This window comes from Canis lupus, chromosome 21, assembly GCF_048164855.1.
Source record: "Canis lupus baileyi chromosome 21, mCanLup2.hap1, whole genome shotgun sequence".
In the NCBI taxonomy this organism is placed as follows: domain Eukaryota; kingdom Metazoa; phylum Chordata; class Mammalia; order Carnivora; family Canidae; genus Canis; species Canis lupus.
Window position 1 is genome coordinate 39,119,000 of NC_132858.1, and position 15,421 is coordinate 39,134,420.

The following is a 15,421-nucleotide window of genomic DNA, read 5'->3' on the forward strand; positions in this document are numbered from 1 at the left end:
GGAGGGGGTTGGCACCTCTCTTCTTTGGTCCTGCCATCCTACATATTCCTTATTATACATTACATTATTCAACAAGGGTTCTACCTTGAAATCAATCTGTTTGGCTAGGATATAGACAAACGACGGTCTCAAACGACAGTGTTGTTATTCAAAATGTCGAGTATGTTACCACAGATAAAGAGCTGTAGTGTAAGAAGCTGGAGTTATAACTGGGGAAGGAGCAGATACAATCAAATCTGAGGACTTGGGAGGCAGTGAATACAGGTGAATATAGGTGAGAAGTGGTTGAAGTCGGGGAAATATGACAAGAGGATGAGTATATATAGATTGGGTACATACACTGGCAAGCCTTTAGAAGGAGTTCTGGGAACAGGCCTCTGGATACATGTCATGCAGAGGGGTATGGCAATACCAGAACACACAGTGATTGTTCTCCTTGACTGTGTTCCTAAAGAAAAAAGACTTTTTTCCCCATACTTCTTATACCATATTGTAATTTTGAAATTAATTTTGATCATACAAAATCCATGAATGCTTTGACTGAAGAAAACTACTATTAGACTAGAGACCCCTTTGCAAACCACTCTCAATTCCAATCTCCTCCCTCTCCCACGGCAACAAGCAGAGTCGGCTGAATTAAAACTAATTTTATTCTGTGTCTTGCCAAAATGCAATGTCTACTGAGTCATACCTAGGCCAGGTTTCTTTTGCTTATTTATTGGGAAGAGCTGGAAGTGAGAATAGAAATGAGGGAGTCTGGGTGTGCTTGGAGAACTCAGTCCCCTGAATTCCCAAAGGTGACCGAGCCTTTTTTTGGAGACAATGATCTTTCAAAAACATTTTTCGGGGGCGGGGCAAGCTGGTGGAGGAGTAGGGTCCCCAGTCACCTGTCTCCACTGACTTACCTAGAGAACTTTCAAATCATCCTGAAAACCTGCGAATTCGGCCTGAGATTTGTTTTTTTTTTTTTTTTTTTAAAGATCTTACATATTTATTCACGATAGACGGGGGAGGGGGGGCCAGAGACACAGGCAGAGGGAGAAGCAGGCTCCACGCAGGGAGCCCAAGGCGGGGCTCGATCCCGGGACTCCAGGATCAGGCCCTGGGCTGAAGGCAGGCGCTAAACCACTGAGCCACCCAGGGATCCCCTTGGCCTGAGATTTAAAGAGAGAACAGCTGGAATGCAACAGAGACAAGGGTTTGCGCTTCTAACAAGGTAGGAAGACAGAAAATCAATCAATCAATCAATCCATCAATCAATCCAGTGGGGGAGCCCCCCCCCCCCCCCGGCGCGAGGAGGAGCCGGGCTGAGCGGGGCGGGGGGCCTGGGGACAGGAGAGCCCAGTCCCGGAGAAGCGGGAACTTTAAAATCCGCTCTGGGTCCTTCCCGGAGGGAACGGCGCTCGCAGGGAACTCGGGCAGGACCCCAGGAGGGGCAGTGGGGCCCCCGGATTCCCGGGTTCCCGAGGCTAACGGGAAGTGCGCCGGGGGAGAGCAGTAAAGGGCTGGAGCAGCGGCAGCCCGGGTGGCTCAGGGGTTTGGCACTTGCCTTTGGCCCAGGGTGTGATCCTGGAGACCCAGATCGAGTCCCGTCGGGCTCCCTGCATGGGGCCTGCTTCTTTCCCTGCCTCTCTCTCTCTCATGAATAAATAAATAAAATCTTTTTTAAAGCTGGTCTCTGGGGGGGGGGGGGGGGGCTGGGGCCCCGGGAGTGGCGGGAGTGGCTCGGCGGAGGGAGCTGCGATCCCGGGAGCGATCCCAGTGCTGCAGGCCCGGGAGCCCAGGGCGCCGGGGGCCACAGCCCAGGATCCTGCGCTCCCCCAGGGACAGGCGGAGGCCGGGAGGGCCCAGGACAGCCGGGATGTTCCTGCCACCAGGCGCCTCCCGCCCCCGGAGCATCCAGACCCCTGCGGACTGGAGGCTGCGGTGCTTGCTGCCGGAGCGGACTCCAGGGCTGGGGAGCTGGCCGCCGCCAGTGGGGTTGTCCCTCCTGGTGTCACCCTGTGCCTGGGACGGAGCGGGGCGGCCAGGGAACGGGGCCTCACAGGGTAATCAGCTCCACTGAGCCCAGCACCTGGCAGGGGGCGGGACAGCTCCCCCAGGTGCACAAACGTGAGATTCAGCACAGCAGCCCCTCCCCCAGAGACCAGCTGCAAGGACAGGGGAAGAGCAAGTTCTAGACCGAGCAGCACTAGAAAGCTCCAGGGGAAGTTGAGGGATTTACAGTCTATAGAACCAGAGGATAACCCGCCTTGGTTTTGTTTGTTTGTTTGTTTGGTTGGTTGGTTGGTTGTTTTTGTTTGTTTTTCTCTTTTTCTTCCTTTTTCTAGTACAACTCGTTTTTAGCCACTCTGCACTGAGCAAAATGACTAGAAGGAAGAACTCACCACAAAAGAAGGAATCAGAAACAGTACTCTCTGCCACAGAGTTACAGAATTTGGATTATAATTCGATGTCAGAAAGCCAATTCAGAAGCACAAGTATAAAGCTACTGGTGGCTCTGGAAAAAAGCATAAAGGATTCAAGAGACTTCATGACTGCAGAATTTAGATCTAATCAGGCCGAAATTAAAAATCAATTAAATGAGATGCAATCCAACCTGGAAGTCCTAACGATAATGAGGTAGAAGAAAGAGTGAGTGACATAGAAGACAAGGTGATGGCAAGGAAGGAAGCTGAGGAAAAAGAGAAAACAATTAAAAGATCATGAGGAAAGGTTAAGGGAAATAAGTGACAGTCTCAGAAGGAAAAATCTATGTTTAATTGGGGTTCCAGAGGACACCGAAAGGGACAGAGGACCAGAAAGCATATTTGAACAAATCATAACTGAGAACTTCCCTAACTTGGGAAGGGAAACAGGCATTCAGATCCAGGAGATACAGAGGTTCCCCCCCGCCAAAATCAATAAAAACCATTCAACACCCCGACAGTGAAACTTGCAAATTCCAAAGAGAAAGAAAAAAATCCTTAAAGCAGCAAGAGACAAGAGATCCCTAACTTATATGGGGAGAAATATTAGCAGCAGATGTCTCCACAGAGACCTGGCAGGCCAGAAAGGGCTGGCAGGATATATTCAGGGTCTTAAATGAGAAGTACATGCAGCCAAGATACTCTATCCAGCAAGGCTCTCATTCAGAATAGGAGAGATAAAGAGCTTCCAAGGTAGGCAGAAACTGAAAGAATATGTGACCACCAAACCAGCTCTGCAAGAAATATTAAGGGGGACTCTGTAAAAGAAAGAGGACGCCCAAAGAAATAGCCACAAAACCAGGGACTGAATAGGTATTATGATGACACTAAATTAATATCTTTCAATAGTAACTCTGAACGTGAATGAGCTTAATGATCCCATCAAATGACGCAGGGTTTCAGACTGGATAAAAAAGCAAGACCCATCTATTTGCTGTCTACAGGAGATTCATTTTATACCTAAGGACACCTACAGCCTGAAAATGAAAGGTTGAAGAACCATTTACCATTCAAATGGTCCTCAAAAGAGAGCAGGGGTAGCAATCCTCATATCAGATAAAGTAAAGTTTATCCCAAAGACTGTAGTAAGAGATGAAGAGAGACACTATATCATACTTAAAGGATCTATCCAACAAGAGGACCTACAATCATGAATATTTATGCCCCTAATGTGGGAGCTGCCGAGTATATCAATTAATAACCTAAGTAAAGACATACTTAGATAATAATACACTTATACTAGGAGACTTCAACATGGCACTTTCTGCAAATGACAGATATTTTAAGCACAACATCTCCAAAGAAACAAGAGCTTTAAATGATACACTGGACCAGATGGATTTCACAGATATTTCCTGAACTTTCCATCCAAACGCAGCTGAATACACATTCTTCTCAAGTGCACGTGGAACTTTCTCCAGAATAGACCACATACTGCATCACAAAACAGATCTTAACTGATACCAAAAGATTGGGATCGTCCCCTGCATATTCTCAGACCATAATGCCTTGAAATTAGAACTAAATCACAACAAGAAGTTTGGAAGGACCCAAAAGTCTCCACCCCAAGATTGCTAGAACTCATACAGCAATTCGGCAGTGTGGCAGGATACAAAATCAATGCCCAGAAGTCAGTGGCATTTCTATACACTAACAATGAAACTAAGGAAAGAGAAATTAAGGAGTCAATCCCATTTACGATTGCATCCAAAAGTATAAGATACCTAGGAATAAACCTAACTAAAGAGGTAAAGGATCTATACCCTAAAAACTACAGAACACTTCTGAAAGAAATCAAGGAAGACACAAAGAGATGGAAAAATATTCCATGCTCATGGAGTGGAAGAATTAATATTGTGAAAATGTCAAAGCTACCCAGGGCAATTTACACATTCAATGCAATCCCTATCAAAATCCCATGGATTTTCTTCAGAGAGTTGGAACAAATCATCTTAAGATTTGTGTGGAATCAGAAAAGATCCCGAATAGCCAGGGGAATATTGAAAAAGAAAACCAGAGCCGGGGGCATCACAATGCCGGATTTCAGGTTGTACTACAAAGCTGTGGTCATCAAGACAGTGTGGTACTGGCACAAAAACAGACACATAGATCAATGGAACAGAATAGAGAATCCAGAAATGGGCCTTCAACTCTATGGTCAACTAATATTTGACAAAGCAGGAAAGATTATCCACTGGAAAAAGGACAGTCTCTTCAATAAATGGTGCTGGGAAAATTGGACAGTCACGTGCAGAAGAATGAAACTAGACCACTCTCTTACACCAGACACAAAAATAAACTCAAAATGGAAACCACAATGAGATCCCACCTCACACCAGTGAGAATGGGGAAAACTAACAAGATAGGAAACATCAAATGTTGGAGGGGATGTAGAGAAAGCGGAACCCTCTTGCACTGTTGGTGGGAATGTGAACTGGTGCAGCCACTCTGGAAAACTGTGTGGAGGTTCCTCAAAGAGTTAAAAATAGATCTGCACTATGAGTATTATGCAAGTCAATTGGAGAAGGACAAACATTATATGGTCTCATTCATGTGAGGAATATAAAAAATAATGAAAGGGAATAAAGGGGAAAAGAGAGAAAATGAGTGGGAAATATCAGTGAGGGTGACAGCACATGAGAGACTCCTAATTCTGGGAAACGAACAAGGGGTAGTGGAAGGGAGGTGGGCGGGGGGGTTGAGGTGCCTGGGTGATGGGCACTGAGGGAGGCACTTGATGGGATGAGCACTGGGTGTTATGCTATATGTTGGCAAATTGAACTCCAATAAAAAAAAAGAAAAAAAAATTTTCCAAAAGTTATCCCAGTTAGCAGTAATCGGAATCTTGTATTTCTAAGACTTCAAAGTGAAAATAGCTAGAAAATGCATTAGAATAGCTATAAATGAATCTCACTGGCAATTTTCACTTAATGTTGGGTCCAGCTGGAAATGTGTATAGTCCTCTGTATACGGGCAGGTTCCCCTGGTGGTGTAGACACACACATCAACACACAGGCATACACGTATGATACACACGCAGGCTTCTGTGTGCTATCTGTAACACATGCTGTAATACACAAGAAAACCTACCAATCCAAATAAAATAGCTATGCAGCTCATATAGTCAAAAAAGTCAATACAACAGAATAAACATGGGCCAATAGCTAGCTTATTTGAATAATGTTATTTAAAACAGGCTGCCATAAAAGAACTTCAGACTGCTTTCTTTAAATCCGCGATAACAAATTCTCTGTGCTATTGGTGCTGCTGTTATTCCTTGAAATGTCCCCTCCTCACTGCCTCTCTTCTCCTCCACAACCCCATAGCATGGCTCCTTCTACTTTGCTCCTTCTTCTTCTTGACGACCTCTCTGTCAGGTCAGCAGCCTACTGTTGCCATGTCCATATTTAATTCTGCCTCTGCAATTTTGCTTACCTAAAGTCCCAGAGGTAAACCATAATTAAAACCATGATCTAGCTAACTCGTGATCAGCATCTTCTTAGACACAACACAATATCTCAAAAAGATCTATATTATTTTATTAGTAATTTTCAGAAGGAAACTTACACTACACTTCTGAGGATATAAACTCTTCTTTTGAAATTCCACCTCCGAAAATCATATTTAGCCTTTTTTGTCTAAATAAGACCATAAATAAAGGCCATAAATAGCCTTTTTGTCTTAGTCTTTTAAAATAGCTGATATTACACTTATATTTATATTTCGATATGAATATGTATCATTTGCCAAATATGTGTATAGCATGATGCTATATGCTTATCAGAGTATTTTGGATATGATCTTTTCCAAATAACTATAAAAACTCTCAAAATCTGAGTTTAATCTCTAGCATTCAAGGTTTTCTTAAGAAGTAAGGATGATACTATTTAAGATGAATTGGTTCTCTATTACAAAAGACCTCATACAAAGGTTCAGCTTATTTGGGACCATATAGAATCTAAAATTTGTTCAGTTTCTGCCTCTGGAAATTGGCTTTCTCATCTTCTGTCAGAATCAAATCAAATAGTTCGTGCTTACGTTTTGAAAGTTTATCAAAGAAAGTTTCGCAAAACTACTTGCTTATATTTATGTTCATTCAGTAACGGTAGTATCACATTTTTTCCAGTTAATTAAGTCGCCTGTTTTAATTTTATTTAGAGATTCTTGCTTCTGAATAGTAATAATGACAAGCAGCTGTCACTTGCTGAGTGCCAGTCATGTGCTGGACACTTCCCTTGGGGCATTTCCAATGTTGTCTCTGCTGTGATTAATGCTGCAATAGGGAGGTAATATTTTACACTCACTAAAGTCTCCCCTGAAAAACAAACATACAAACCTCTGTTCCCTGCAAATTGTTTGTGATGTGTGGTCCGTTACCCACTTTCAGCTTTCCTGGCTTTCTGGGTATATTTCTCATGAAATGGGCTAATTTTCCATGAAAGATAGTTTATGAGATTCCATGGTAAAGTGCACACAGAAGCAAATCTCAGTATTACCCCTCCATGGGTTTTCTGCGTGAATTTTTTTTTAAAGATTTTGTTTATTTATTCATGAAAGACACAGAGAAAGAGAGGGAGAGAGAGAGGCAGAGACACAGGCAGAGGGAGAAGCAGGCTCTGCCTGAGGTGGGCCTTGATCCCGTGACCCCGGAGTCACGACCTGGGCTGCAGGCGGAGCTAAACCGCTGAGCCACCTGGGCTGCCCTCTGCGTGAATTTTTAAAGTGGAAAATGATTCCAATAAAATCTCAATTTAAGGTGAAGCCTATATTTTTGTATTTTGCAAAACAAATTACATAATATTCTGCAGACAAGAGATATTTTTAAGATTAATACATTTTCAAGTGTTTTAATGTCCCTACTTAACCTAGTAGTTAAAAATTATTTTCTTCCTGCAGCTAAGTCAGAATTTATAACAACTCTGACAGAAAAGGCCAAACAAGTGTTCTATGCTCTCCAAACACTATTTTACTTCCATGGTTACGTGGCACAATTCATGATGAAAACCTTCTGCTTAAGTGCAAAGCACTTTGTAAGTTCTTTAGAAGCCAAAACATTTATCATGTAAATGCCAAAATCTTTATTTTTCGTTTGTTATATAAAATAATTATTCAAAAATGTAAACATCACTTATAAATGAATGGTGTTAGCAACGGCGACTTTTTAATTCTTATATTCAGGTAAAAATTTTGTCTTCATCGGATCAAGTCAATGATTGCACATCTAGAGAGGCCACGGTACCACGGGTAGCTATGCAAAATAGACAAGAAGACTGATGCTTGTCTGATGAGCATGGAGTTGGCGTTTAACCTGCTGAACTGCTAGGGTGGCGAAGGTTCCATAGACTATTCTGTGAATGCCCATGGAAGCGGGTCGGAAGAACCGGGAGAGCGTGTGATGCATGAAACGCTGTTCACCTAGAATATAGTTCTGCTTTCATTCTATATCTTGGGGCTCCACCTTAAGTTTCACTTGAAGAAGAGGTTTTGTTTTCAAATATATATTTGAAAAAAAAATCATTGCCTCCCCACTGCATATCCCTTCGGGGACCCAGCCAGCGAAAATGAAACTATAATAGATGCACGATCATTCTAACTTGGTATGATCTTTCTAACTTAGACTTTTAAGTGGACTTGATGTGGTTAAACACATTCAGAAACTTGGAAGAAATGTCCCCCTCTTTGAGTTGGCTTTGTAAAATGGTGATTCAGGAGTGTGATTTTTTTTTTTTTTTCGTGGAAGGCTTTCCTAATTACAATGTTGGTTCATTCTTTTGAAAATGGCATGGCTACACACACGATGATAAGCTAAACAAAGAGTTTTCAGGGAATATCAAGACGAATAGCATAGGCTTCCTGCTTTCAAAGTTCCTAAAACTACCAAAATTTAGTTTAAAAAACAGGAGAGAAAATAGTAAATGGCATAAGGTACAAACACCATGCAGGGAATTGATAGCAGAAACAGGGATCTCGGGGCACCTGGGTGGCTCAGTGGTTGAGCACCTGCCTTCGGCCCAGGGCGTGATCCTGGGGTCCTGGATTGAGTCTCACTTCGGGCTCCCTGGATGGAGCCTGCTTCTCCCTTGGCCTATGTCTCTGTCTCTCTCTGTGTCTCCAATGAATAAATAAATAAAATCTTTTTTAAAAAAAACAACAACAATAAATATTTTTTAAAAAAAGAAACAGGGATCTCACTTTGTCAGGAAGTGGAATGCTTCAAGAAAAAGGCAGGATTTGAGCTGTCTTTAAACAATGAGTAGACCACTGAAGCTCAGAAATGTGAAGGAGAGCACTTCTGAGCTGGATATAGGAGGAGCAAAGGCATCGGCAGGTGGCAAATGGGGCACTAGTTAGGAAAACAATATTGTGTCTAATTTGGCTGGAGCCTGGGGTCTCTGTCCAGGGACAGTACCAAAAAGAGAGGAACGGTGGAGACTATAAAGGGATTTGCCTGTTAGGTCAAAGAGGTGTGATAATCTCAAGCAAGAAAACCTAAGAGAAGGAAAATGTCAAGTCAAAGTACCTACTATCTGCCCTGCCAACTACTCACGGATTGCTCAGCTCTGTGTCCGGGTCCGTGAGGTGATGGTGGGATCCTGGGTGGGAAGGAAAATTGGAAGGAACTCTGAAGACTGTCTTACAAAATAATGAAAAAGCCAAAGATGTCAAGGAGAGGATGGGTAGAGATACAGAGGGGGGAAAAACAGCTCGGGGACAGGAAAACAGTTTCTGGAAGAGTTTTTAAATAGGTGCTAAAAGGCGTGTGGGAGAGGCATCTGCTGTGAATTTTAGGGAGTTTTGCTGCATGATGTGCTGTGGAACTCCATCCTCTGTTCCTGAAGGAATAGTCATGTAATCAAACTGCTATCCAAGGCTTTCTGGAGGCAGATCTGTGTTTCCTTTTGGCTGTGCTGAGATGGATTTTAAGGTGAGAGAGAGAGCTCAGTTTTATTGGGCTCACAAACTATCTGTACAGAGCATGGGGCTCCCTCCACCCCCATGGTGTGCTGATGGAGACAGGAGATGTGAAGGAGAGGGCAGAGGGCACCTTCCACTCTGTATGCTTCACCTCTGCACCCACCACACCCACATCTGTTTACAGACTGGGGTGCTGTATAAGATTTCCACCGGAAAAAAGTGATGAAAGCGGTTTAAAAACAGAGTGAAATGAAGGGATAATAAGCTGAGAAATGTACTGTTAGTGTAAAATGAGCTTCAGAGAACCGTATTGATGCTCAAGGCACTATGGCTTGTACATGGCAGAGCTAGAACTAAGACCCATCTGTGCTGAACCACTACTCCGCCCTGGCCGATCAGAGATTTTCTTCCCAAACCAAACCATTAAGATTTAAGATATTTTGAGCCTGTCCATGCTCAGATATAGTCTTTTGTAGACAGCAAAATCTGTCTTTTTAATCTGAAGCTTGATAGCAGGTAAGCCTTGCACCCCTTATTTCATATCTCAGATGCACCCTGGTGTCCCTGTTTGCCCCCCGTTGGGTATGCATGGACTGGGAATACAGTAAAGAACTTTTGCCTCAGAAGATAGTGGACTTGGCGTTAGGTTCTAAGCTTGCTGCTGGCATTTCCTTTCTGTTTGCCCTTACGTCAACATAAGTGCCGGATGTGACAAAGGTTAAAATACGATGACTCGAACTATCAATGTACTGGGAGAAAATACAGGAAACAAATTTATGATCTCAGAGTAACAAAGGTCTTCTTACAGTATGACACAGAATCTGAAGCCATAAAAGAAAAGCGCAATAAAAAAACGAATTTCCACATAAAGAAAACCACCTTAAGGAAACTCAAAAGAAATCCAACAAACTGAGAGACTTTTGCAATGCATATTATACACAAAGGCCTACTTTTCTAAATGTATAAGGAATTTCTATAGATCTATAAGAAAAAAACTACACAATAGAAAAATGGAAAAAAGGATGTGAACAGAACTCGTACAAAAAGAAGTACAAATGGGTCTTTGTATTAACCATATGGGTTTCCTGAAGCTGATGCTTTAACGTCTGCTCTGTATGCCTAGGCTGGCCAGATACACCTTATTCTAGACAACCTGATAAGGTGCCTGAGTCACGTCGCCTTAGCCTCCTGCCTCCCTCATCCTCCCCCTTCCCAGCCTTGATAGGAATCTTCCTCCTGGAGGTACACTTCTCAAATGCAAACCAACCATTCCAGAGTCCATGCTCTCAACTCTCTCCTTATTAGGCTGTCACAGGCCACTACACTTACCCCCATCACCCCAGAGCCAAGTACCAAATAACCAGGGACAGTCCCTATGGCCCAGAGCTCACTGAACTTAATCCTACTCACCAATCCCAAGCCTGCCCTACCCTGCTTCACTCATTCCTTCCCAAGAAAGTCACAATAAAGGCTCTTGCCCAGTCCCTCCCTCTCCCTCTACCTCCTGAGTTCCCAGTGCTTCCTCAGGTTGCTCATCATGGCAAGGCATGTCCCTTTTCCTTCAGAACTGTGAGTAATAGACTATCATTTCTACTATCATTTCAACATCTATCTCTTAATCTGTTTGCCTTCCTATACAGGACATTTTGTCTATAAACATATGAAAAGAAGCTCTGCTCCATGCATTTGAAGGTAAGTGTAAATGAAAACTATGATGAGGGACTCCTGGGTGGCCCAGCGGTAAGCACCTGCCTTTGGCCCAGGGAGTGATCCTGGAGTCTCAGGGATCAAGCCCCACATCCCCGCAGGGAGCCTGCTTCTCCCTCTGCCTATATCTCTGCCTCTCTCTCTCTGTGTCTCTCATGAGTAAATAAATAAAAACTTAAAAAAAGAAAAGAAAACTATGATGAGATAACATTTTCCTTTCAGCAGAGTGACAAAGGTCAAAAAGTTAGACAGCGCACAGTAAAGTCACATTCATTTATTGTCCCTGGGAACATAAATTATTACAGCCTCTATGGAGAGCACTTCAGCAATAACAGTGAAATGTCAGAATATGCAAATTCACAATACGGCTATTCTACTTATGGGTATATACTCAAAAGAATTGAAAGTGAGGATCTTGAAGAGATATTTGTATACTCTGTTCATGGCAACATTATACAAAATAGCCAACAGGTGGAAATCACCCAAGTGTCCATAGACAGAAGAATGGATGAACAAAATGTGGTGTATACACACAATGGAATATTATTCAGTCTTAAAATGGAAAGAAATCCTGTTACATCATACAATATGGAAGGAACAACACCAGTTTGAACTGCGTGGATCCACTTATACATGGATTTTTTTCCCCGATAGACACAATACAGTACTATAAATGTATTTTTTCTTCCTTATGATTTTATTAATATCATTCTTTTTCTCTAGCTTACTATATTGTAATAATATAGTGTATAATACATATAACATGTGAAATATGTTCATCGACTATTTATATCATTAGTATGGCCAAGAGTAGGCTATTAGTAGTTAAGTTCTGTTGGGAAGGGTCAAAAGTTATGTGTGGACTTTCAACTGTGCAGGGAGATTGGCACCCATAAGCCCTGTGTTGCTCAAGGTCAATATATATTCAAATAGTTCTTGGGTTACTGAAGGTACTGTTTCACAAAATGGATGTTCTCTACTGAGAGCCACAAGCTTTCAAAAGTCAACTTACTTTCACTCTCAAGAACTTTCTCAAAGGAAAAAATAATACTATTAAGTATTTCTTCCTAATCCTTATTTTTAAGAGCAACATCTGTTCACAGTGACAATTAAAAAAAAAAGTATCTGAATTTAGGATTTTTTTTTTTTTTTTTTTAAGTAGGCTCCATGCTCAGTGTGGAGCTCAACATGGGGCTTGAACTCACAACCCTGAGATCAAGACCTGGGCTGAGATCAAGAAGCAGAGGCTTAACCAACTGAGCCACCCAGGCACCCCTTTAGATTATTATTTTTAATATTTAATCAACTTGCTATAACAGTTTATCTAAAGAATCAATGAAAAGTACAGGGGTAATTAAAATTTTATTAAACATATAGTGAAAAATAATACAGGCACATGCATATACACAAACTAGCTCCTCATTATATCTATAAAAGAATCAAAAAGGAGAAAGGGAAATTAAGGACAATTAACCACACTGAGCAAGGGACAGATGAGATGCTTGGGGGTGGGGTCACTGTGGCATTGTCTTCTGGTTCCTAGCCCTGAGCCTAGCCTGTGCTCAATGCTCAGTAAAGATTTCAGAATGAGTAAAGGAAGATAATCTCAGATAGAAACAGAGGAACTCTCTCTGTCCTTGATTTTCAAGTCCCTTCTGACTCCCACTTGCCACTGATCACATGTTCAGATAGCAGAGTTTTTCCGACAACACCCTGGATTCCTGGACAGAATCAATCTTCATGTTTTCCATTTTAAAAGTACCAAATATAAGGATACCCTAACATGGAACTTTCTTTTCTCTTCCCCTGGACTCCTCTGCAGTATATGATTTTACTGATTGAATTTAGGGGCGTTAATCTACTTTGCAAAGTGGAATATGGCTTGTATTCTTATAATCCTAATATAAACCTTTAATCTTTGTAAATAAATATTAGCCATGTCAATGCCACCAATATTTAAGTGCATTGCAAGCATGTCCCAAAGTCTTTCTCCATACTGGAGAGATTTTTAAATTTCCACCTTACTGTCAGAGTTAAAAAAGAGGAAAACACCAAAAATAAATAACTTAATGGGAAACATGGAACCTATCTGTATTGTTTAACAAATTATCAGTCTGTTTAAAGTTTCTTGACAGCCAAAAATATATCCTGAAAAATTATTCCCACAATGCTGGCTGATGTCTAAAAGGACAAGTGAAAATAGACCAACAATAGCAACACTTGTAGAAAGATTTTAAGAAGAGATTTAATAGTTTTTTTTTTAATGCATGTCCTCTACATATAGCATATTAATAAAGTGTGATAACTAAGAAAAGGATAGGGAAGTTAAGGAGAAATATTTTAATAGAACATTAAATATTTATCTTTATTGCTTTTCTTTTAATACACAGTTTACTTATAAAGTCAATTTGTTAAAATCCTAAAATAGTAGTGTTTAAATGTATCAATGTCAAGTGAAGAATGTCAGATGAAATGTGCACTAAGGGAGGAGCCAGGGTTCCTTGCCTGGCTCAGCACCTGCCCAGCTCAGGGCAAGTCTCAACCTTTCAGAACTTTAAGATAAAAATAGTATCTTAAAATTCCTATTCCTTATGGAATTGCTATGGGAATCAAATTACAGGCTTAAAATGACATAGACTAAGATCCTTGAGGATGAGGATCTTAAATGTTCATCTTTGTAACCAGTTACTTGACTAATTCAGGTATGAAAGAAATAGAAATAATTTTCATTCTTGAAAAACATTTTAAGTTTCATTACAGATTAACCCAAGAAATTTATTAGTATCTAGAGGAGGTCAAACCTAGAAAATTAAGGAAGCTTTTGTAGCACCAGAAAATCACCAATATTTTCAGTAACTAATCAAAAATTTGTATTAAAAATTCCTAAAATTATTTAATCTGTTACCATCCTTAGGAGAATGATATGTGTAAAGAATAAGAAAGTATCTTTTGAATATGTGGATATCCCAGTAAAAGTAAGAAATTACGTAAATGATGGCAACATCTTTTTATAAACACACAGTGGTAGAAGGTGCTGTTAAATATAGATAAAAGCAACTTGCAATCCTTTCAGAAAGCAATCTGAATACCGGTGAGAACCTTTTATGTATATATATCCAGCCCAAGGACATCCCTGGGAAACTCAAGATCCACATATTGGGCATTCCTCTCAGACCTGATACTTCTTCTGGATTCTCTGTCCCTTAGGATACCATAATCTGGCCACTTTCCCAAATCAGAAATCCATCCATCAGTTCACTCCCTTTTCTCTTCCTCACTCCCCTCCTCCCTGTCCATTCAGATGCTAAGTCCAGTGTTTTCTATTTCCTTAATATCTCTCCTATATATATTCTATCCCTTTTCCTATTGCCACTGCCATGGTTCAGTCTCTCCTTACATCTTATCTTGATACCAAAATGGCATTCTAATTGGTAATATGGCAGGAATGGAACAGAGACAAATTCAATAGGTATTTAAGAGATAGAATACAGGACAAACACTAAGTTTAGGAGAAGAATAATGAATTTAGTTCTGATCATGTTTAGCTTGAGGTACTTTAGGATCATCTATTAAAAATATTCCCAGTACATGCGTGTATGGGTGTGGGCAAAGCTTAAGGACAGAGAAATAGGTTCATAGTAGACATAGTGAATATGGCTGAAATAGACCCTCTTGTGTCCTACTCCTCCAAAAAGCTTTTTCCAGATCATCCCATTCCCAGTCATTGTTCCTTCCACTCAATTCTGATAACTTTGATTGTACATTCCAGGTCCACAATTATATGTTGCCTTTTGTTGATATTTAGTATTTCAAGTTTCTTTTCCCCAAATTAAGCTTCTATATAATAGTAACTTTTTATATGCTTTATGCCTATGAATACCTATGCTGTCTGGCACTATGCAAGCATACAGGAGGCACTCAAAACAAAGAAGGAGCTGGCGGGATAAATTTGATTTTAGTGACTTTAATAATAACTATAATAAATATCTCCTAGCATAGAGTTTGGCACATAGTCGGCATTGAATTAATATCTGTTAAATGGATTAAGATCTAAAGTTTCCCATTACTCTTCAAAAACTTCTTGGTATCTCAATTGATTCCAAATCTGACATGCAACTAAAACTTGGACACGAATATATTTATTACACATTTTGTAAGAAGTCCAACTGTTGATAGTCTTATATAACTTGTTTCAGTGAAAAGGTCACATATCAGCAAGCTTAATCCCTCTTCATCTACTCACCCACAATACTCGAACACCCCCACACACTGCTTTTACAGAATTTCGTATTCTATATTGACATACATTCCTACTTCCTTAGTGTTTCCCT

General features: G+C 40.9%; 1 protein-coding gene across 8 annotated transcripts in view; it reads right to left on the reverse strand.

The window, feature by feature from the left end:
• The window catches only part of CCDC146 (coiled-coil domain containing 146), a 115,789-nt gene that overhangs the window by 76,056 nt on the left and 24,312 nt on the right, over positions 1–15,421 (reverse strand). The window lies entirely within an intron of this gene.